Source organism: Schistocerca gregaria, chromosome 5, assembly GCF_023897955.1.
Source record: "Schistocerca gregaria isolate iqSchGreg1 chromosome 5, iqSchGreg1.2, whole genome shotgun sequence".
NCBI lineage: Eukaryota > Metazoa > Arthropoda > Insecta > Orthoptera > Acrididae > Schistocerca > Schistocerca gregaria.
Window position 1 is genome coordinate 575061930 of NC_064924.1, and position 22976 is coordinate 575084905.

The following is a 22976-nucleotide window of genomic DNA, read 5'->3' on the forward strand; positions in this document are numbered from 1 at the left end:
GAAGGAGTGATGCCACAGATGCTTATACACATTCAGGCAGGTGGCACAGTAGGTAAAAACACGGCCCTACACAGACGTTCTACTGTTTTCCTATTTATTCACCATGTGTGACACTGCAGTGGAGCGACGCCCACTACAAAAGACGTTTTATTTACATTCAATTTCAGCGTATACGTCGCGAGTGCCATATGACAGGGCCTGTCTCTCGATGTCGATTTGTATTTTGTGTCTCTTAAGTGTCGGTCTGCAGTAGGCCGCTGTTGGCCGAGCGACGTGCGGTCGCCTTACATGAAGCCCCATGGGCAACGCCAGTGCCACTGTGAACAACAGCAAACTGTAGCCAGAGAGTGGAGCCGAAAGGCGCATTTCGCAGTCGAGCCACGTTATCCCACAAGCTGTGCACTAGGACAAGAAATTGCAGACCGCATACTTTTGGTGGCCTGACGGTCGTCGCCGATCGTAAGGGCGAAACAGTCGAGAGATTTGGAGAACGGCAATGTGGACACTCCCAGCAGCAGCAGTGCGCCAAATCAATTATCTGGTCGAGGGCTGCAAGATTCAGTGTGATGAAGAGAGAATTCGGGTATAGCTCGCATACTCAAAGCTGCCGCCTTTTTAGCTCAGTGGTAGAGAAATGGTCTCGTAATCCAAGATGCGGGAGTTCGAACCTCACAGAAGGCATCCATTTTTTTAACTTTCCTGCAACGTGCGGAGCTACCTCGAGCAATATCTATCACATGGCAGTACACTGAATGAAAGGGATGTTCTACAACCTATGACAAGTATTCTACTGGCCTAGGAGGTTTTCTGAATGCATAGGCAGAACAGTGGTTTGTATGCATTTTGTAGTATAATGTCATTCGTTTATGAGCGACGCTACAGTGTGCATGCACGTTATCCATGTGAAGAATCATAAGCAGATGCTACGATTCTGCGAGATTCCTGCAGAATGTGTACGAATTGCGTTGATATAGATTGCACAAGTGAGCCAAAGTCGACGCCTCTGTGGCGCAATCGGCTAGCGCGTTCGGCTGTTAACCGAAAGGTTGGTGGTTCGAGCCCACCCGGGGGCGAAATCGTTTTATCCGTCACCGAGGTGAGGACATACATCAACTTTGTTAGAGATACACAGCTAGTGTGGCAATTTGGCTGCGAAGGAGTGATGCCACAGATGCTTATACACATTCAGGCAGGTGGCACAGTCGGTAAAAACATGGCCCTACACAGACGTTATACTGTTTTCCTATTTATTCACCATGTGTGACACTGCAGTGGAGCGACGCCCACTACAAAAGACGTTTTATTTACATTCAATTTCAGCGTATACGTCGCGAGTGCCATATGACAGGGCCTGTCTCTCGATGTCGATTTGTATTTTGTGTCTCTTAAGTGTCGGTCTGCAGTAGGCCGCTGTTGGCCGAGCGACGTGCAGTCGCCTTACATGAAGCCCCATGGGCAACGCCAGTGCCACTGTGAACAACAGCAAACTGTAGCCAGAGAGTGGAGCCGAAAGGCGCATTTCGCAGTCGAGCCACGTTATCCCACAAGCTGTGCACTAGGACAAGAAATTGCAGACCGCATACTTTTGGTGGCCTGACGGTCGTCGCCGATCGTAAGGGCGAAACAGTCGAGAGATTTGGAGAACGGCAATGTGAACACTCCCAGCAGCAGCAGTGCGCCAAATCAATTATCTGGTCGAGGGCTGCAAGATTCAGTGTGATGAAGTGAGAATTCGGGGATAGCTCGCATATTCAAAGCTGCCGCCTTGTTAGCTCAGTGGTAGAGCACTGGTCTCGTAAACCAGGAGTCGTGAGTTCGAACCTCACAGAAGGCATCCATTTTTTTAACTTTCCTGCAACGTGCGGAGCTACCTCGAGCAATATCTATCACATGGCAGTACACTGAATGAAAGGGATGTTCTACAACCTATGACAAGTATTCTACTGGCCTAGGAGGTTTTCTGAATGCATAGGCAGAACAGTGGTTTGTATGCATTTTGTAGTATAATGTCATTCGTTTATGAGCGTAGCGACAGTGTGCATGCACGTTATCCATGTGAAGAGGCATAAGCAGATGCTACCATTCTGCGAGATTCCTGCAGAATGTGTACGAATTCCGTTGATATAGATTGCACAAGTAAGCCAAAGTCGACGCCTCCGTAGCGCAATCGGCTAGCGCGTTCGGCTGTTAACCGAAAAGTAGGTGGTTCGAGCCCACCCGGGGGCGAAATCGTTTTATCGGTCACCGAGGTGAGGACATACATCAACTTTGTTAGAGATACACAGCTAGTGTGGCAATTTGGCTGCGAAGGAGTGATGCCACAGATGCTTATACACATTCAGGCAGGTGGCACAGTTGGTAAAAACATGGCCCTACACAGACGTTCTAATGTTTTCCTATTTATTCGCCATGTGTGACACTGCAGTGGAGCGACGCCCACTACAAAAGACGTTTTATTTACATTCAATTTCAGCGTATACGTCGCGAGTGCCATATGACAGGGCCTGTCTCTCGATGTCGATTTGTATTTTGTGTCTCTTAAGTGTCGGTCTGCAGTAGGCCGCTGTTGGCCGAGCGACGTGCAGTCGCCTTACATGAAGCCCCATGGGCAACGCCAGTGCCACTGTGAACAACAGCAAACTGTAGCCAGAGAGTGGAGCCGAAAGGCGCATTTCGCAGTCGAGCCACGTTATCCCACAAGCTGTGCACTAGGACAAGAAATTGCAGACCGCAAACTTCTGGTGGCCTGACGGTCGTCGCCAATCGTAAGGGCGAAACAGTTGAGAGATTTGGAGAACGGCAATGTGGACACTCCCAGCAGCAGCAGTGCGCCAAATCAATTATCTGGTCGAGGGATGCAAGATTCAGTGTGATGAAGTGAGAATTCGGGGACAGCTCGCAAATTCAAAGTTGCCGCCTTCTTAGCTCAGTGGTAGAGCACTGGTCTCGTAAACCAGGAGTCGTGAGTTCGAACCTCACTGATGGCATCCATTTTTTTAACTTTCCTGCAACGTGCGGAGCTACCTCGAGCAATATCTATCACATGGCAGTACACTGAATGAAAGGGATGTTCTACAACCTATGACAAGTATTCTACTGGCCTAGGAGGTTTTCTGAATGCATAGGCAGAACAGTGGTTTGTATGCATTTTGTAGTATAATGTCATTCGTTTATGAGCGTCGCTACAGTGTGCATGCACGTTATCCATATGAAGAGGCATAAGCAGATGCTACGATTCTGCGAGATTCCAGCAGAATGTGTACGAATTGCGTTGATATAGATTGCACTAGTGAGCCGAAGTCGACGCCTCCGTGACGCAATCGGCTAGCGCGTTCGGCTGTTAACCGAAAGGTTGGTGGTTCGAGCCCACCCAGGGGCGAAATCGTTTTATCCGTCTCCGAGGTGAGGACATACATCAACTTTGTTAGAGATACACAGCTAGTGTGGCAATTTGGCTGCGAAGGAGTGATGCCACAGATGCTTATACACATTCAGGCAGGTGGCACAGTAGGTAAAAACACGGCCCTACACAGACGTTCTACTGTTTTCCTATTTATTCACCATGTGTGACACTGCAGTGGAGCGACGCCCACTACAAAAGACGTTTTATTTACATTCAATTTCAGCGTATACGTCGCGAGTGCCATATGACAGAGCCTGTCTCTCGATGTCGATTTGTATTTTGTGTCTCTTAAGTGTCGGTCTGCAGTAGGCCGCTGTTGGCCGAGCGACGTGCAGTCGCCTTACATGAAGCCCCATGGGCAACGCCAGTGCCACTGTGAACAACAGCAAACTGTAGCCAGAGAGTGGAGCCGAAAGGCGCATTTCGCAGTCGAGCCACGTTATCCCACAAGCTGTGCACTAGGACAAGAAATTGCAGACCGCATACTTTTGGTGGCCTGACGGTCGTCGCCGATCGTAAGGGCGAAACAGTCGAGATATTTGGAGAACGGCAATGTGGACACTCCCAGCAGCAGCAGTGCGCCAAATCAATTATCTGGTCGAGGGCTGCAAGATTCAGTGTGATGAAGTGAGAATTCGGGGATAGCTCGCATATTCAAACCTGCCGCCTTGTTAGCTCAGTGGTAGAGCACTGGTCTCGTAAACCAGGAGTCGTGAGTTCGAACCTCACAGAAGGCATCCATTTTTTTAACTTTCCTGCAACGTGCGGAGCTACCTCGAGCAATATCTATCACATGGCAGTACACTGAATGAAAGGGATGTTCTACAACCTATGACAAGTATTCTACTGGCCTAGGAGGTTTTCTGAATGCATAGGCAGAACAGTGGTTTGTATGCATTTTGTAGTATAATGTCATTCGTTTATGAGCGTAGCGACAGTGTGCATGCACGTTATCCATGTGAAGAGGCATAAGCAGATGCTACCATTCTGCGAGATTCCAGCAGAATGTGTACGAATTGCGTTGATATAGATTGCACAAGTAAGCCAAAGTCGACGCCTCCGTGGCGCAATCGGCTAGCGCGTTCGGCTGTTAACCGAAAAGTAGGTGGTTCGAGCCCACCCGGGGGCGAAATCGTTTCATCGGTCACCGAGGTGAGGACATACATCAACTTTGTTAGAGATACACAGCTAGTGTGGCAATTTGGCTGCGAAGGAGTGATGCCACAGATGCTTATACACATTCAGGCAGGTGGCACAGTTGGTAAAAACATGGCCCTACACAGACGTTCTAATGTTTTCCTATTTATTCGCCATGTGTGACACTGCAGTGGAGCGACGCCCACTACAAAAGACGTTTTATTTACATTCAATTTCAGCATATACGTCGCGAGTGCCATATGACAGGGCCTGTCTCTCGATGTCGATTTGTATTTTGTGTCTCTTAAGTGTCGGTCTGCAGTAGGCCGCTGTTGGCCAAGCGACGTGCAGTCGCCTTACATGAAGCCCCATGGGCAACGCCAGTGCCACTGTGAACAACAGCAAACTGTAGCCAGAGAGTGGAGCCGAAAGGCGCATTTCGCAGTCGAGCCACGTTATCCCACAAGCTGTGCACTAGGACAAGAAATTGCAGACCGCAAACTTTTGGTGGCCTGACGGTCGTCGCCAATCGTAAGGGCGAAACAGTTGAGAGATTTGGAGAACGGCAATGTGGACACTCCCAGCAGCAGCAGTGCGCCAAATCAATTATCTGGTCGAGGGATGCAAGATTCAGTGTGATGAAGTGAGAATTCGGGGACAGCTCGCAAATTCAAAGTTGCCGCCTTCTTAGCTCAGTGGTAGAGCACTGATCTCGTAAACCAGGAGTCGTGAGTTCGAACCTCACTGATGGCATCCATTTTTTTAACTTTCCTGCAACGTGCGGAGCTACCTCGAGCAATATCTATCACATGGCAGTACACTGAATGAAAGGGATGTTCTACAACCTATGACAAGTATTCTACTGGCCTAGGAGGTTATCTGAATGCATAGGCAGAACAGTGGTTTGTATGCATTTTGTAGTATAATGTCATTCGTTTATGAGCGTCGCTACAGTGTGCATGCACGTTATCCATGTGAAGAGGCATAAGCAGATGCTACGATTCTGCGAGATTCCTGCAGAATGTGTACGAATTATGTTGATATAGATTGCACTAGTGAGCCAAAGTCGACGCCTCCGTGGCGCAATCGGCTAGCGCGTTCGGCTGTTGACCGAAAGGTTGGTGGTTCGAGCCCACACGGGGGCGAAATCGTTTTATCCGTCACCGAGGTGAGGACATACATAAACTTTGTTAGAGATACACAGCTAGTGTGGCAATTTGGCTGCGAAGGAGTGATGCGACAGATGCTTATACACATTCAGGCAGGTGGCACAGTAGGTAAAAACATGGCCCTACACAGACGTTCTACTGTTTTCCTATTTATTCACCATGTGTGACACTGCAGTGGAGCGACGCCCACTACAAAAGACGTTTTATTTACATTCAATTTCAGCGTATACGTCGCGAGTGCCATATGACAGGGCCTGTCTCTCGATGTCGATGTGTATTTTGTGTCTCTTAAGTGTCGGTCTGCAGTAGGCCGCTGTTGGCCGAGCGACGTGCAGTCGCCTTACATGAAGACCCTTGGGCAACGCCAGTGCCACTGTGAACAACAGCAAACTGTAGCCAGAGAGTGGAGCCGAAAGGCTCATTTCGCAGTCGAGCCACGTTATCCCACAAGCTGTGCACTAGGACAAGAAATTGCAGACCGCAAACTTTTGGTGGCCTGACGGTTGTCGCCGATCGTAAGGGCGAAACAGTTGAGAGATTTGGAGAACGGCAATGTGGACACTCCCAGCAGCAGCAGTGCGCCAAATCAATTATCTGGTCGAGGGCTGCAAGATTCAGTGTGATGAAGTGAGAATTCGGGGACAGCACGCAAATTCAAAGTTGCCGCCTTCTTAGCTCAGTGGTAGACCACTGGTCTCGTAAACCAGGAGTCGTGAGTTCGAACCTCATAGAAGGCATCCATTTTTTTACCTTTCCTGCAACGTGCGGAGCTACCTCGAGCAATATCTATCACATTGCAGTACACTGAATGAAAGGGATGTTCTACAACCTATGACAAGTATTCTACTGGCCTAGGAGGTTTTCTGAATGCATAGGCAGAACAGTGGTTTGTATGCATTTTGTAGTATAATGTCATTCGTTTATGAGCGTCGCTACAGTGTGCATGCACGTTATCCATATGAAGAGGCATAAGCAGATGCTACGATTCTGCGAGATTCCAGCAGAATGTGTACGAATTGCGTTGATATAGATTGCACTAGTGAGCCGAAGTCGACGCCTCCGTGACGCAATCGGCTAGCGCGTTCGGCTGTTAACCGAAAGGTTGGTGGTTCGAGCCCACCCAGGGGCGAAATCGTTTTATCCGTCTCCGAGGTGAGGACATACGTCAACTTTGTTAGAGATACACAGCTAGTGTGGCAATTTGGCTGCGAAGGAGTGATGCCACAGATGCTTATACACATTCAGGCAGGTGGCACAGTAGGTAAAAACACGGCCCTACACAGACGTTCTACTGTTTTCCTATTTATTCACCATGTGTGACACTGCAGTGGAGCGACGCCCACTACAAAAGACGTTTTATTTACATTCAATTTCAGCGTATACGTCGCGAGTGCCATATGACAGAGCCTGTCTCTCGATGTCGATTTGTATTTTGTGTCTCTTAAGTGTCGGTCTGCAGTAGGCCGCTGTTGGCCGAGCGACGTGCAGTCGCCTTACATGAAGCCCCATGGGCAACGCCAGTGCCACTGTGAACAACAGCAAACTGTAGCCAGAGAGTGGAGCCGAAAGGCGCATTTCGCAGTCGAGCCACGTTATCCCACAAGCTGTGCACTAGGACAAGAAATTGCAGACCGCATACTTTTGGTGGCCTGACGGTCGTCGCCGATCGTAAGGGCGAAACAGTCGAGATATTTGGAGAACGGCAATGTGGACACTCCCAGCAGCAGCAGTGCGCCAAATCAATTATCTGGTCGAGGGCTGCAAGATTCAGTGTGATGAAGTGAGAATTCGGGGATAGCTCGCATATTCAAACCTGCCGCCTTGTTAGCTCAGTGGTAGAGCACTGGTCTCGTAAACCAGGAGTCGTGAGTTCGAACCTCACAGAAGGCATCCATTTTTTTAACTTTCCTGCAACGTGCGGAGCTACCTCGAGCAATATCTATCACATGGCAGTACACTGAATGAAAGGGATGTTCTACAACCTATGACAAGTATTCTACTGGCCTAGGAGGTTTTCTGAATGCATAGGCAGAACAGTGGTTTGTATGCATTTTGTAGTATAATGTCATTCGTTTATGAGCGTAGCGACAGTGTGCATGCACGTTATCCATGTGAAGAGGCATAAGCAGATGCTACCATTCTGCGAGATTCCAGCAGAATGTGTACGAATTGCGTTGATATAGATTGCACAAGTAAGCCAAAGTCGACGCCTCCGTGGCGCAATCGGCTAGCGCGTTCGGCTGTTAACCGAAAAGTAGGTGGTTCGAGCCCACCCGGGGGCGAAATCGTTTCATCGGTCACCGAGGTGAGGACATACATCAACTTTGTTAGAGATACACAGCTAGTGTGGCAATTTGGCTGCGAAGGAGTGATGCCACAGATGCTTATACACATTCAGGCAGGTGGCACAGTTGGTAAAAACATGGCCCTACACAGACGTTCTAATGTTTTCCTATTTATTCGCCATGTGTGACACTGCAGTGGAGCGACGCCCACTACAAAAGACGTTTTATTTACATTCAATTTCAGCATATACGTCGCGAGTGCCATATGACAGGGCCTGTCTCTCGATGTCGATTTGTATTTTGTGTCTCTTAAGTGTCGGTCTGCAGTAGGCCGCTGTTGGCCAAGCGACGTGCAGTCGCCTTACATGAAGCCCCATGGGCAACGCCAGTGCCACTGTGAACAACAGCAAACTGTAGCCAGAGAGTGGAGCCGAAAGGCGCATTTCGCAGTCGAGCCACGTTATCCCACAAGCTGTGCACTAGGACAAGAAATTGCAGACCGCAAACTTTTGGTGGCCTGACGGTCGTCGCCAATCGTAAGGGCGAAACAGTTGAGAGATTTGGAGAACGGCAATGTGGACACTCCCAGCAGCAGCAGTGCGCCAAATCAATTATCTGGTCGAGGGATGCAAGATTCAGTGTGATGAAGTGAGAATTCGGGGACAGCTCGCAAATTCAAAGTTGCCGCCTTCTTAGCTCAGTGGTAGAGCACTGGTCTCGTAAACCAGGAGTCGTGAGTTCGAACCTCACTGATGGCATCCATTTTTTTAACTTTCCTGCAACGTGCGGAGCTACCTCGAGCAATATCTATCACATGGCAGTACACTGAATGAAAGGGATGTTCTACAACCTATGACAAGTATTCTACTGGCCTAGGAGGTTATCTGAATGCATAGGCAGAACAGTGGTTTGTATGCATTTTGTAGTATAATGTCATTCGTTTATGAGCGTCGCTACAGTGTGCATGCACGTTATCCATGTGAAGAGGCATAAGCAGATGCTACGATTCTGCGAGATTCCTGCAGAATGTGTACGAATTATGTTGATATAGATTGCACTAGTGAGCCAAAGTCGACGCCTCCGTGGCGCAATCGGCTAGCGCGTTCGGCTGTTGACCGAAAGGTTGGTGGTTCGAGCCCACCCGGGGGCGAAATCGTTTTATCCGTCACCGAGGTGAGGACATACATCAACTTTGTTAGAGATACACAGCTAGTGTGGCAATTTGGCTGCGAAGGAGTGATGCGACAGATGCTTATACACATTCAGGCAGGTGGCACAGTAGGTAAAAACATGGCCCTACACAGACGTTCTACTGTTTTCCTATTTATTCACCATGTGTGACACTGCAGTGGAGCGACGCCCACTACAAAAGACGTTTTATTTACATTCAATTTCAGCGTATACGTCGCGAGTGCCATATGACAGGGCCTGTCTCTCGATGTCGATGTGTATTTTGTGTCTCTTAAGTGTCGGTCTGCAGTAGGCCGCTGTTGGCCGAGCGACGTGCAGTCGCCTTACATGAAGACCCTTGGGCAACGCCAGTGCCACTGTGAACAACAGCAAACTGTAGCCAGAGAGTGGAGCCGAAAGGCTCATTTCGCAGTCGAGCCACGTTATCCCACAAGCTGTGCACTAGGACAAGAAATTGCAGACCGCAAACTTTTGGTGGCCTGACGGTTGTCGCCGATCGTAAGGGCGAAACAGTTGAGAGATTTGGAGAACGGCAATGTGGACACTCCCAGCAGCAGCAGTGCGCCAAATCAATTATCTGGTCGAGGGCTGCAAGATTCAGTGTGATGAAGTGAGAATTCGGGGACAGCACGCAAATTCAAAGTTGCCGCCTTCTTAGCTCAGTGGTAGACCACTGGTCTCGTAAACCAGGAGTCGTGAGTTCGAACCTCATAGAAGGCATCCATTTTTTTACCTTTCCTGCAACGTGCGGAGCTACCTCGAGCAATATCTATCACATTGCAGTACACTGAATGAAAGGGATGTTCTACAACCTATGACAAGTATTCTACTGGCCTAGGAGGTTTTCTGAATGCATAGGCAGCACAGTGGTTTGTATGCATTTTGTAGTATATTGTCATTCGTTTATGAGCGCCGCTACAGTGTGCATGCACGTTATCCATGTGAAGAGGCATAAGCAGATGCTACCATTCTGCGAGATTCCTGGAGAATGTGTACGAATTGCGTTGATATAGATTGCACTAGTGAGCCAAAGTCGACGCCTCCGTGGCGCAATCGGCTAGCGCGTTCGGCTGTTAACCGAAAGGTTGGTGGTTCGAGCCCACCTGGGGGCGAAATCGTTTTATCCGTCACCGAGGTGAGGACATTCATCAACTTTGTTAGAGATACACAGCTAGTGTGGCAATTTGGCTGCGAAGGAGTGATGCCACAGATGCTTATACACATTCAGGCAGGTGGTACAGTAGGTAAAAACATGGCCCTACACAGACGTTCTACTGTTTTCCTATTTATTCACCATGTGTGACACTGCAGTGGAGCGACGCCCACTGCAAAAGACGTTGTATTTACATTCAATTTCAGCGTATACGTCGCGAGTGCCATATGACAGGGCCTGTCTCTCGATGTCGATTTGTATTTTGTGTCTCTTAAGTGTCGGTCTGCAGTAGGCCGCTGTTGGCCGAGCGACGTGCAGTCGCCTTACATGAAGCCCCATGGGCAACGCCAGTGCCACTGTGAACAACAGCAAACTGTAGCCAGAGAGTGGAGCCGAAAGGCGCATTTCGCAGTCGAGCCACGTTATCCCACAAGCTGTGCACTAGGACAAGAAATTGCAGCCCGCAAACTTTTGGTGGCCTGACGGTTGTCGCCGATCGTAAGGGCGAAACAGTCGAGAGATTTGGAGAACGGCAATGTGAACACTCCCAGCAGCAGCAGTGCGCCAAATCAATTATCTGGTCGAGGGCTGCAAGATTCAGTGTGATGAAGTGAGAATTCGGGGATAGCTCGCATATTCAAAGCTGCCGCCTTGTTAGCTCAGTGGCACAGTCGAGGCGCGGCCGTCGTGCAGGTCGGACGTGCCTGGAGCGTTGTTTACATGCTCAGCTGCGGCCTGCGGTGCTGCACGTGGTGAGTCGAGGGCCGTTGCGGCGCGCGAACATCTTGTTTGTAACGAATAGAACCTAACATGGATCACCCAGAGCGGAAAGATACTTTGAAGTTTATGTTTGATGGAAGTTTTTCTCGACCGAAATATTACGAAGTCGAACGATTTCTCGATGAAGACTTTAAATTGCCTCCCACCGATATCATTGGTATCCATTTGTCTATTGTCAGTAGCACAGTTTATATCAAATTGCGTGACCCAGAATTGTGCGACAAAATCATCGATTCATGTGGCGGTACCTATAAATTTCGACACAGTGACGGGAATGTTGGTGAGGTGACTGTTGTCCACGCTGGTCTTGGTATTCGTACCGTCAGGATTTTCGAGTTGCCTTTTGAAATCTCGGCTGAACAAATTAATGCTTCTATTAAGTCCTACGGCAAAATTATCAGTAACATTGCCGAAAAGTGGGCCCCGTTCCATAAGTACCCTGTTTTGAACGGTGTGCGGCAAATTAAGATCGAATTGCAACGGCATATTCCGTCCTACCTAACGATTTGTGGATATAGGGCGATAATCATATATGAGGGACAGCCTCGTACATGTTCAGGCTGTAATTCCACGGGACACGTCCGGGCACAGTGCATCCAACGACGTGTAACGCAGCTGCCTGCGGGTGAACTGGGCCCTCGCCCGCAACCGACAATATTACCGACTACTTATGTAGCGGCGGTCCGTGCAAATACACCCACTGCGTCGGCTGCGGAAGTCGGACTTAGTGTGGCCGATGTTACGAATGACGGAGATGTACCTATGGAAATCTCTACCGCTCAGGAAGCCTTGACGGTCGCTGGCTTACTAGCCGCGGTGCCCCGTGACGCCTCACGTGAGGAAGCCAGGGTTGACGTTGTGGAGGCGGCCACTACCGCTACTGACAGCCAGCAAGAGACAGAGGCTCTTCCTCTTCCTTTAAAGAATGCGGAAGCCTCTGTCAGTGAGTCCTCCCCGAAAAAGCACAAGAAACGTCGGATCGCTCGTCCGGCGGCAGCTCAATCGGCACCTCCCTTGCGTGAAAAGGCCAAACACGCGGGCCGCATGATCTGCGATGACACTTCGGGGACCGAAGATTATCTTCCGTCGTTGGCCTCACCCATGAATATTGACGATGATGTATCCAACCTTGACACGGGGAGGGCACATATTAGTGCACCACCGCGGACGGCCCAAGTTGCAGATGTGCAGGGTGACGGCCCGCAATGCGGTTCCGGAACTGCTGCAGCAGGCGCGACGACGGCTGTGTCTGTCGATAATTGGGCGGATGATATTGAAGATATGACTGGCACTCCCGAGCGTGAAGAACCGATGGCAACTGGTGATACGCTGCTTACGTCTCGGCGCAATGCAGCGTCCACGGACGGCGACGTCTAGACTTATACGACCTCCGAAGCGGACGACTGATGAAGGGATAAAAATCGTACCTGTTTTCATCTGCAGATGACCACTCATCCCACATCGCTCCGTTCAAGACAATCCTATAAGATTTCTACCATAAATGTTAACCGCATTGTCTCTCAAGCAAAAATCCACAGCCTTCGACATTATTTACGGGCCGCTGTTATAGATATTCTGTTCGTACAGGAAGCACTGACTCCACTCCTAGCCGACGTCCCCGGTTATGACGCCATTGTCAATATAGGGACGGAGGCAGGTACGATCATTCTGTATCGGGAAGGCATTGAATGTTCTTGTTTGTCCATGTTACCTACCGGACGAGGCATTGCCGCACAGTTCCATGATGTACTCCTTCTTAATGTGTACGCCCCTTCCGGTTCCAACGCGCGAGCGGCGAGGAGGGAGTTTTACACGGGAGAGATAGCGAATCTAATCACCGACTTGCGTCTGCGTATTATTATGGGTGGTGACTTTAACTGCGTATTGCGCCGCACCGATCAAACGCCGAACTTTAACTTCAGCCAGGAACTGCTAACACTGGTTACAGAATTACAGTCAGTCGACACGTGGGCGACCTTACACCCAGATGAAGTTGCCTTTACTCACTTTACGCAGACATCTTCCAGCAGGTTAGATCGCATATATGTGCAACGCGGTCTTTTAGCCGACGTGGGAACTTGCGAATATTGGCCCGTTAATTTCAGTGACCATATCGCTTACCACATCGTCTTTAATCACTCACCGCAGAAAGTTTATAGAGGCTTCGGACGATGGCAACTCAACTGTCGCCTCTTACAAGACGCCACTTTAGAGCGTGAGATCCGGTCAGTTTGGCACTCCGTAACATCAAGCAGGCCCACGTATTCCACGTGGATTGATTGGTGGACGCTTCATGCAAAGGGGAAACTCATTACTTGCATCAAGCACCACGCCCGGATTCGCGCTCGCGGTGAGAAGGAAATCACTGAATTCTATTTCTGTGCCCTGCGAGAATTGTACCGGGATTATCATCAGGTGCCTAATAACATCACGCACGTACGCAGACTCCAAGCCAAGATTACATCCTTGACGGGCTGCACCGCCGTCGGCCACCAGATTCGAGCACGTGACTCCACAAACTTGCCGCAACAGCAGACGTCAGTCCATCATATCGTCCAACAGTTACGTGCAGCGCGTAGGAAACTTATTCATAAGTTGCAGGATGCAGACGGTGCTTGTTATACCCTACAGCGAGACATCAAAAACCATGTTACCAACCACTTTGCTGCACTTTACACCTGTGCTGGTGTACCACATGAGAAAGTGCGAGAATGGTATCATTCTGGACCCCCGCCGTACTGCATTACCGACGACCTCAATCGGGACCTGCTTGCTCCCTTTACCAAAGAAGAACTGAAGGATGCCCTGCTTGCTGCGCCACGAAATAAATCTCCGGGCACGGACGGGCTCTCTGTCGAGTTTTACGTCAAATATTGGCCTATATTAGGGGACGAACTCACAGAGATGTACAATGAAGTACTACGTGGGATTGCTCTACCCCCAGCCTTCACAGAAGGGTTAACTGTTTTAATACCTAAGACGCCGACGCCGACCACCACCAAAGATCTGCGGCCCATTACTCTGCTCAATGCCGACTTTAAGCTTCTGACGCGCGCCCTCAATGCCCGATTACGGCAGCTGTTACCCTATCTTCTGGGACCATACCAAATGAGTGCGATCCGTGGTCGGTCGCTGTCCACCATTTTGGCGCTATATCGGGATCTCGTCTCCCTCACCTGGGCCACCCGCACTCCTATGGCCATAGCGTTTCTTGACTTCGATAAGGCTTACGATCGAGCTGACTATCACTATCTCAGCGGCGTGATGGAATCAATGGGCTTCAGTCTTAATTTTATCCACCTCATCAACAACTGTATCAGTGGTACCCGTACACGCTTCCTGATCAATAATACATTGACGGAGTACGTCCAGCTCTCACGGGGTATCAAGCAAGGCTGTCCACTTTCAACGACGCTCTATGCGATCCTCATGGAACCCTTGTTGCGCCATCTACATCATAGCCTCCCTGGATTCCAGTTTTATGGTATCAAGTCTGTGGTCCAAGCTTACGCAGACGATGTCAGCGTGCTTCTTAACGACGTTCGCGATGTCACCGCAGCGAAACGCATTCTTGAGGAATTCCAAAGAGATAGTGGTGCCATGTTAAACGTCAATAAATCCGCCGCCTTAACGCTTGGTCAAGAACGACCTATCACAGGCGACGCTTGGCTGCCCTGTGTACAGACTAGAAAACACCTTGGTCTCTACGTTACGGCCCGGCCTCTGGACATGTCTCACAAAAATTGGATACCCAAAATTCAGGCGATAAAAGCACTCCTGCGCGACCAGAACATGCGACACCTCGATCGTCTGCAGCGAGCCTTTTTCGTCAACTCTTATGCCCTCTCCAAATTTCAATTTGTTGCCGCCGTCCTACCTATGCCACCCACAGTAGCAAGATCACTCCTAGCGGAGGCCGCCTGGTACGTCTGGAAGCTCAATATTTTTAAGGTTTCCTTCACCACGACAGCACTGCCATGCGATATGGGAGGCCTTGGCTTGAAAAACCCCGGCATTCATGCCCTAGCCCTGTATCTGAAACGCTCATGGCAGATACTCACCGCCAGCGAGGACACCGTCACGAAGCGGCTCTATCACCTGTCCCGCCCCCGCAATATATCTCCGCCTGTGGACATTGGCCACGTCGGCCCGCACTTTCAGCATATAGCACTGTATTACCTTGAAAGTAGCTATCTCGACGACGAGCTTTTCAAGAAGCCGACGGTAAAACTGTACCGCCACTTACTTCGGCCGTCACTGCCTGGCCCCTTGGAAAAGAAGTATCCGGCTTGCAATTGGTCCCTCGTTTGGGCTAACATCCATAATCCAACGCTTCCGACAGATGTCCGCTCCAAATGGTATGACGTGGTCGCTGACACTATTCCGACGAAAGAAAAGCGGCACAGGATTAATCTTGCACCCAGTCCCTACTGCGACTTGTGCCACATGGTTGAGACTATTGCACATCTGTTTGTCTGCAAGGATCAAGTGCACATCTGGAATTGGACGCGCAAAAAACTCGCTGTGCTCAACCGGACTGCGCCTCATGCGATTCAGATCCACGACATTCTCCGCCCGGACTACCGACTCTTCCCTGCAGCCAAACATAACAGCTACCTATGGCTTATGGGACATTTTATCCACTATATTCTGTCCGGCAGTGCGCCTAATGTCTTAGATTTTCAAGTATATCTCTCACACCAACACTGGCGCACAACCAACCAATATGGGCACCGGTATCAGTCAACATTTCAAAATTTTCTTCACATCGTCCTTGAGATGAAGTAGGACGTGGATAACATGAATATCTGTTATAACAATTCGTTTTTCCTGTACTGTAGTCAAGGTTATACTCACTGCAAAGACTTCCATTTGTCTCATTGTGATTCTGAATAAAGCAACGTATGAGATCAAGAATATGTCCTTCCCAGGAGCAGTTATTTCTACGACATATTAAATTTGGTGTATTTTGCATGAAACAAAAGCGCAAAACAGACAGCAGAAACGAGCAAAGAAGATGGATAGAAAACAAACGAATATACAAATTACAACGAACAAAAAAAAAAAAACTAAAAAAAATAAGAAAATGGATAAGGTGTCGGAATTAAAAATAAAAGAAAAATAGAAAAATAATAAAAAACAAAAAAAAAAAGTGGTAGAGAAATGGTCTCGTAAACCAGGAGTCGTGAGTTCGAACCTCACAGAATGCTTCCATTTTTTTAACTTTCCTGCAACGTGCGGAGCTACCTCGAGCAATATCTATCACATGGCAGTACACTGAATGAAAGGGATGTTCTACAACCTATGACAAGTATTCTACTGGCCTAGGAGGTTTTCTGAATGCATAGGCAGAACAGTGGTTTGTATGCATTTTGTAGTATAATGTCATTCGTTTATGAGCGTCGCTACAGTGTGCATGCACGTTATCCATGTGAAGAGGCATAAGCAGATGCTACGATTCTGCGAGATTCCTGCAGAATGTGTACGAATTGCGTTGATATAGATTGCACTAGTGAGCCAAAGTCGACGCCTCTGTGGCGCAATCGGCTAGCGCGTTCGGCTGTTAACCGAAAGGTTGGTGGTTCGAGCTCACCCGGGGGCGAAATCTTTTTATCCGTCACCGAGGTGAGGACATACATCAACTTTGTTAGAGATACACAGCTAGTGTGGCAATTTGGCTGCGAAGGAGTGATGCGACAGATGCTTATACACATTCAGGCAGGTGGCACAGTAGGTAAAAACATGGCCCTACACAGACGTTCTACTGTTTTCCTATTTATTCACCATGTGTGACACTGCAGTGGAGCGACGGCCACTACAAAAGACGTTTTATTTACATTCAATTTCAGCGTATACGTCGCGAGTGCCATATGACAGGGCCTGTCTCTCGATGTCGATTTGTATTTTGTGTCTCTTAAGTGTCGGTCTGCAGTAGGCCGCTGTTGGCCGAGCGACGTGCAGTCGCCTTACATGAAGACCCATGGGCAACGCCAGTGCCACTGTGAACAACAGCAAACTGTAGCCAGAGAGTGGAGCCGAAAGGCGCATTTCGCAGTCGAGCAACGTTATCCCACAAGCTGTGCACTAGGACAAGAAATTGCAGCCCGCAAACTTTTGGTGGCCTGACGGTTGTCGCCGATCGTAAGGGCGAAACAGTTGAGAGATTTGGAGAACGGCAATGTGGACACTCCCAGCAGCAGCAGTGCGCCAAATCAATTATCTGGTCGAGGGCTGCAAGATTCAGTGTGATGAAGTGAGAATTCGGGGACAGCACGCAAATTCAAAGTTGCCGCCTTCTTAGCTCAGTGGTAGAGCACTGGTCTCGTAAACCAGGAGTCGTGAGTTCGAACCTCATAGAAGGCATCCATTTTTTTAACTTTCCTGCAACGTGCGGAGCTACCTCGAGCAATATCTATCACATGGCAGTACACTGAATGAAAGGGATGTTCTACAACCTATGACAAGTATTCTACTGGCCTAGGAGGTTTTCTGAATGCATAGGCAGAACAGTGGTTTGTATGCATTTTGTAGTATAATGTCATTCGTTTATGAGCGTCGCTACAGTGTGCATGCACGTTATCCATGTGAAGAGGCATAAGCAGATGCTACCATTCTGCGAGATTCCTGCAGAATGTGTACGAATTGCGTTGATATAGATTGCACAAGTGAGCCAGAGTCGATGCCTACGTGGCGCAATCGGCTAGCGCGTTCGGCTGTTAACCGAAAGGTTGGTGGTTCGAGCCCACCCGGGGGCGAAATCGTTTTATCCGTCACCGAGGTGAGGACATACATCAACTTTGTTAGAGATACACAGCTAGTGTGGCAATTTGGCTGCGAAGGAGTGATGCCACAGATGCTTATACACATTCAGGCAGGTGGTACAGTAGGTAAAAACATGGCCCTACACAGACGTTCTACTGTTTTCCTATTTATTCACCATGTGTGACACTGCAGTGGAGCGACGCCCACTGCAAAAGACGTTGTATTTACATTCAATTTCAGCGTATACGTCGCGAGTGCCATATGACAGGGCCTGTCTCTCGATGTCGATTTGTATTTTGTGTCTCTTAAGTGTCGGTCTGCAGTAGGCCGCTGTTGGCCGAGCGACGTGCAGTCGCCTTACATGAAGCCCCATGGGCAACGCCAGTGCCACTGTGAACAACAGCAAACTGTAGCCAGAGAGTGGAGCCGAAAGGCGCATTTCGCAGTCGAGCCACGTTATCCCACAAGCTGTGCACTAGGACAAGAAATTGCAGCCCGCAAACTTTTGGTGGCCTGACGGTTGTCGCCGATCGTAAGGGCGAAACAGTCGAGAGATTTGGAGAACGGCAATGTGAACACTCCCAGCAGCAGCAGTGCGCCAAATCAATTATCTGGTCGAGGGCTGCAAGATTCAGTGTGATGAAGTGAGAATTCGGGGATAGCTCGCATATTCAAAGCTGCCGCCTTGTTAGCTCAGTGGCACAGTCGAGGCGCGGCCGTCGTGCAGGTCGGACGTGCCTGGAGCGTTGTTTACATGCTCAGCTGCGGCCTGCGGTGCTGCACGTGGTGAGTCGAGGGCCGTTGCGGCGCGCGAACATCTTGTTTGTAACGAATAGAACCTAACATGGATCACCCAGAGCGGAAAGATACTTTGAAGTTTATGTTTGATGGAAGTTTTTCTCGACCGAAATATTACGAAGTCGAACGATTTCTCGATGAAGACTTTAAATTGCCTCCCACCGATATCATTGGTATCCATTTGTCTATTGTCAGTAGCACAGTTTATATCAAATTGCGTGACCCAGAATTGTGCGACAAAATCATCGATTCATGTGGCGGTACCTATAAATTTCGACACAGTGACGGGAATGTTGGTGAGGTGACTGTTGTCCACGCTGGTCTTGGTATTCGTACCGTCAGGATTTTCGAGTTGCCTTTTGAAATCTCGGCTGAACAAATTAATGCTTCTATTAAGTCCTACGGCAAAATTATCAGTAACATTGCCGAAAAGTGGGCCCCGTTCCATAAGTACCCTGTTTTGAACGGTGTGCGGCAAATTAAGATCGAATTGCAACGGCATATTCCGTCCTACCTAACGATTTGTGGATATAGGGCGATAATCATATATGAGGGACAGCCTCGTACATGTTCAGGCTGTAATTCCACGGGACACGTCCGGGCACAGTGCATCCAACGACGTGTAACGCAGCTGCCTGCGGGTGAACTGGGCCCTCGCCCGCAACCGACAATATTACCGACTACTTATGTAGCGGCGGTCCGTGCAAATACACCCACTGCGTCGGCTGCGGAAGTCGGACTTAGTGTGGCCGATGTTACGAATGACGGAGATGTACCTATGGAAATCTCTACCGCTCAGGAAGCCTTGACGGTCGCTGGCTTACTAGCCGCGGTGCCCCGTGACGCCTCACGTGAGGAAGCCAGGGTTGACGTTGTGGAGGCGGCCACTACCGCTACTGACAGCCAGCAAGAGACAGAGGCTCTTCCTCTTCCTTTAAAGAATGCGGAAGCCTCTGTCAGTGAGTCCTCCCCGAAAAAGCACAAGAAACGTCGGATCGCTCGTCCGGCGGCAGCTCAATCGGCACCTCCCTTGCGTGAAAAGGCCAAACACGCGGGCCGCATGATCTGCGATGACACTTCGGGGACCGAAGATTATCTTCCGTCGTTGGCCTCACCCATGAATATTGACGATGATGTATCCAACCTTGACACGGGGAGGGCACATATTAGTGCACCACCGCGGACGGCCCAAGTTGCAGATGTGCAGGGTGACGGCCCGCAATGCGGTTCCGGAACTGCTGCAGCAGGCGCGACGACGGCTGTGTCTGTCGATAATTGGGCGGATGATATTGAAGATATGACTGGCAATCCCGAGCGTGAAGAACCGATGGCAACTGGTGATACGCTGCTTACGTCTCGGCGCAATGCAGCGTCCACGGACGGCGACGTCTAGACTTATACGACCTCCGAAGCGGACGACTGATGAAGGGATAAAAATCGTACCTGTTTTCATCTGCAGATGACCACTCATCCCACATCGCTCCGTTCAAGACAATCCTATAAGATTTCTACCATAAATGTTAACCGCATTGTCTCTCAAGCAAAAATCCACAGCCTTCGACATTATTTACGGGCCGCTGTTATAGATATTCTGTTCGTACAGGAAGCACTGACTCCACTCCTAGCCGACGTCCCCGGTTATGACGCCATTGTCAATATAGGGACGGAGGCAGGTACGATCATTCTGTATCGGGAAGGCATTGAATGTTCTTGTTTGTCCATGTTACCTACCGGACGAGGCATTGCCGCACAGTTCCATGATGTACTCCTTCTTAATGTGTACGCCCCTTCCGGTTCCAACGCGCGAGCGGCGAGGAGGGAGTTTTACACGGGAGAGATAGCGAATCTAATCACCGACTTGCGTCTGCGTATTATTATGGGTGGTGACTTTAACTGCGTATTGCGCCGCACCGATCAAACGCCGAACTTTAACTTCAGCCAGGAACTGCTAACACTGGTTACAGAATTACAGTCAGTCGACACGTGGGCGACCTTACACCCAGATGAAGTTGCCTTTACTCACTTTACGCAGACATCTTCCAGCAGGTTAGATCGCATATATGTGCAACGCGGTCTTTTAGCCGACGTGGGAACTTGCGAATATTGGCCCGTTAATTTCAGTGACCATATCGCTTACCACATCGTCTTTAATCACTCACCGCAGAAAGTTTATAGAGGCTTCGGACGATGGCAACTCAACTGTCGCCTCTTACAAGACGCCACTTTAGAGCGTGAGATCCGGTCAGTTTGGCACTCCGTAACATCAAGCAGGCCCACGTATTCCACGTGGATTGATTGGTGGACGCTTCATGCAAAGGGGAAACTCATTACTTGCATCAAGCACCACGCCCGGATTCGCGCTCGCGGTGAGAAGGAAATCACTGAATTCTATTTCTGTGCCCTGCGAGAATTGTACCGGGATTATCATCAGGTGCCTAATAACATCACGCACGTACGCAGACTCCAAGCCAAGATTACATCCTTGACGGGCTGCACCGCCGTCGGCCACCAGATTCGAGCACGTGACTCCACAAACTTGCCGCAACAGCAGACGTCAGTCCATCATATCGTCCAACAGTTACGTGCAGCGCGTAGGAAACTTATTCATAAGTTGCAGGATGCAGACGGTGCTTGTTATACCCTACAGCGAGACATCAAAAACCATGTTACCAACCACTTTGCTGCACTTTACACCTGTGCTGGTGTACCACATGAGAAAGTGCGAGAATGGTATCATTCTGGACCCCCGCCGTACTGCATTACCGACGACCTCAATCGGGACCTGCTTGCTCCCTTTACCAAAGAAGAACTGAAGGATGCCCTGCTTGCTGCGCCACGAAATAAATCTCCGGGCACGGACGGGCTCTCTGTCGAGTTTTACGTCAAATATTGGCCTATATTAGGGGACGAACTCACAGAGATGTACAATGAAGTACTACGTGGGATTGCTCTACCCCCAGCCTTCACAGAAGGGTTAACTGTTTTAATACCTAAGACGCCGACGCCGACCACCACCAAAGATCTGCGGCCCATTACTCTGCTCAATGCCGACTTTAAGCTTCTGACGCGCGCCCTCAATGCCCGATTACGGCAGCTGTTACCCTATCTTCTGGGACCATACCAAATGAGTGCGATCCGTGGTCGGTCGCTGTCCACCATTTTGGCGCTATATCGGGATCTCGTCTCCCTCACCTGGGCCACCCGCACTCCTATGGCCATAGCGTTTCTTGACTTCGATAAGGCTTACGATCGAGCTGACTATCACTATCTCAGCGGCGTGATGGAATCAATGGGCTTCAGTCTTAATTTTATCCACCTCATCAACAACTGTATCAGTGGTACCCGTACACGCTTCCTGATCAATAATACATTGACGGAGTACGTCCAGCTCTCACGGGGTATCAAGCAAGGCTGTCCACTTTCAACGACGCTCTATGCGATCCTCATGGAACCCTTGTTGCGCCATCTACATCATAGCCTCCCTGGATTCCAGTTTTATGGTATCAAGTCTGTGGTCCAAGCTTACGCAGACGATGTCAGCGTGCTTCTTAACGACGTTCGCGATGTCACCGCAGCGAAACGCATTCTTGAGGAATTCCAAAGAGATAGTGGTGCCATGTTAAACGTCAATAAATCCGCCGCCTTAACGCTTGGTCAAGAACGACCTATCACAGGCGACGCTTGGCTGCCCTGTGTACAGACTAGAAAACACCTTGGTCTCTACGTTACGGCCCGGCCTCTGGACATGTCTCACAAAAATTGGATACCCAAAATTCAGGCGATAAAAGCACTCCTGCGCGACCAGAACATGCGACACCTCGATCGTCTGCAGCGAGCCTTTTTCGTCAACTCTTATGCCCTCTCCAAATTACAATTTGTTGCCGCCGTCCTACCTATGCCACCCACAGTAGCAAGATCACTCCTAGCGGAGGCCGCCTGGTACGTCTGGAAGCTCAATATTTTTAAGGTTTCCTTCACCACGACAGCACTGCCATGCGATATGGGAGGCCTTGGCTTGAAAAACCCCGGCATTCATGCCCTAGCCCTGTATCTGAAACGCTCATGGCAGATACTCACCGCCAGCGAGGACACCGTCACGAAGCGGCTCTATCAACTGTCCCGCCCCCGCAATATATCTCCGCCTGTGGACATTGGCCACGTCGGCCCGCACTTTCAGCATATAGCACTGTATTACCTTGAAAGTAGCTATCTCGACGACGAGCTTTTCAAGAAGCCGACGGTAAAACTGTACCGCCACTTACTTCGGCCGTCACTGCCTGGCCCCTTGGAAAAGAAGT

General features: G+C 49.6%; 20 non-coding genes across 20 annotated transcripts; all 20 read left to right on the plus strand.

Annotated features, from left to right (window-relative positions):
* The first annotated feature begins 999 nt into the window (after nt 1-999).
* Trnan-guu (transfer RNA asparagine (anticodon GUU)) lies at nt 1000-1073 on the plus strand. Its single transcript has one exon. It is a non-coding gene; the product is annotated as a tRNA-Asn (tRNA).
* A 689-nt stretch (nt 1074-1762) lies between these two features.
* On the plus strand, nt 1763-1834 carry Trnat-cgu (transfer RNA threonine (anticodon CGU)). Its single transcript has one exon. It is a non-coding gene; the product is annotated as a tRNA-Thr (tRNA).
* Nucleotides 1835-2152: 318 nt separating this feature from the next.
* Trnan-guu (transfer RNA asparagine (anticodon GUU)) lies at nt 2153-2226 on the plus strand. The gene has a single exon. It is a non-coding gene; the product is annotated as a tRNA-Asn (tRNA).
* Nucleotides 2227-2915: 689 nt separating this feature from the next.
* On the plus strand, nt 2916-2987 carry Trnat-cgu (transfer RNA threonine (anticodon CGU)). The gene has a single exon. It is a non-coding gene; the product is annotated as a tRNA-Thr (tRNA).
* Nucleotides 2988-3305: 318 nt separating this feature from the next.
* On the plus strand, nt 3306-3379 carry Trnan-guu (transfer RNA asparagine (anticodon GUU)). Its single transcript has one exon. It is a non-coding gene; the product is annotated as a tRNA-Asn (tRNA).
* A 689-nt stretch (nt 3380-4068) lies between these two features.
* On the plus strand, nt 4069-4140 carry Trnat-cgu (transfer RNA threonine (anticodon CGU)). Its single transcript has one exon. It is a non-coding gene; the product is annotated as a tRNA-Thr (tRNA).
* Nucleotides 4141-4458: 318 nt separating this feature from the next.
* Trnan-guu (transfer RNA asparagine (anticodon GUU)) lies at nt 4459-4532 on the plus strand. The gene has a single exon. It is a non-coding gene; the product is annotated as a tRNA-Asn (tRNA).
* Nucleotides 4533-5221: 689 nt separating this feature from the next.
* Trnat-cgu (transfer RNA threonine (anticodon CGU)) lies at nt 5222-5293 on the plus strand. The gene has a single exon. It is a non-coding gene; the product is annotated as a tRNA-Thr (tRNA).
* A 318-nt stretch (nt 5294-5611) lies between these two features.
* Nucleotides 5612-5685, plus strand: Trnan-guu (transfer RNA asparagine (anticodon GUU)). Its single transcript has one exon. It is a non-coding gene; the product is annotated as a tRNA-Asn (tRNA).
* Nucleotides 5686-6374: 689 nt separating this feature from the next.
* On the plus strand, nt 6375-6446 carry Trnat-cgu (transfer RNA threonine (anticodon CGU)). The gene has a single exon. It is a non-coding gene; the product is annotated as a tRNA-Thr (tRNA).
* A 318-nt stretch (nt 6447-6764) lies between these two features.
* Nucleotides 6765-6838, plus strand: Trnan-guu (transfer RNA asparagine (anticodon GUU)). The gene has a single exon. It is a non-coding gene; the product is annotated as a tRNA-Asn (tRNA).
* A 689-nt stretch (nt 6839-7527) lies between these two features.
* Nucleotides 7528-7599, plus strand: Trnat-cgu (transfer RNA threonine (anticodon CGU)). Its single transcript has one exon. It is a non-coding gene; the product is annotated as a tRNA-Thr (tRNA).
* Nucleotides 7600-7917: 318 nt separating this feature from the next.
* Nucleotides 7918-7991, plus strand: Trnan-guu (transfer RNA asparagine (anticodon GUU)). The gene has a single exon. It is a non-coding gene; the product is annotated as a tRNA-Asn (tRNA).
* A 689-nt stretch (nt 7992-8680) lies between these two features.
* Trnat-cgu (transfer RNA threonine (anticodon CGU)) lies at nt 8681-8752 on the plus strand. Its single transcript has one exon. It is a non-coding gene; the product is annotated as a tRNA-Thr (tRNA).
* A 318-nt stretch (nt 8753-9070) lies between these two features.
* Trnan-guu (transfer RNA asparagine (anticodon GUU)) lies at nt 9071-9144 on the plus strand. Its single transcript has one exon. It is a non-coding gene; the product is annotated as a tRNA-Asn (tRNA).
* Nucleotides 9145-9833: 689 nt separating this feature from the next.
* Nucleotides 9834-9905, plus strand: Trnat-cgu (transfer RNA threonine (anticodon CGU)). The gene has a single exon. It is a non-coding gene; the product is annotated as a tRNA-Thr (tRNA).
* Nucleotides 9906-10223: 318 nt separating this feature from the next.
* On the plus strand, nt 10224-10297 carry Trnan-guu (transfer RNA asparagine (anticodon GUU)). The gene has a single exon. It is a non-coding gene; the product is annotated as a tRNA-Asn (tRNA).
* A 6349-nt stretch (nt 10298-16646) lies between these two features.
* On the plus strand, nt 16647-16720 carry Trnan-guu (transfer RNA asparagine (anticodon GUU)). Its single transcript has one exon. It is a non-coding gene; the product is annotated as a tRNA-Asn (tRNA).
* Nucleotides 16721-17409: 689 nt separating this feature from the next.
* Trnat-cgu (transfer RNA threonine (anticodon CGU)) lies at nt 17410-17481 on the plus strand. Its single transcript has one exon. It is a non-coding gene; the product is annotated as a tRNA-Thr (tRNA).
* Nucleotides 17482-17799: 318 nt separating this feature from the next.
* Nucleotides 17800-17873, plus strand: Trnan-guu (transfer RNA asparagine (anticodon GUU)). The gene has a single exon. It is a non-coding gene; the product is annotated as a tRNA-Asn (tRNA).
* Nucleotides 17874-22976: the final 5103 nt, after the last annotated feature.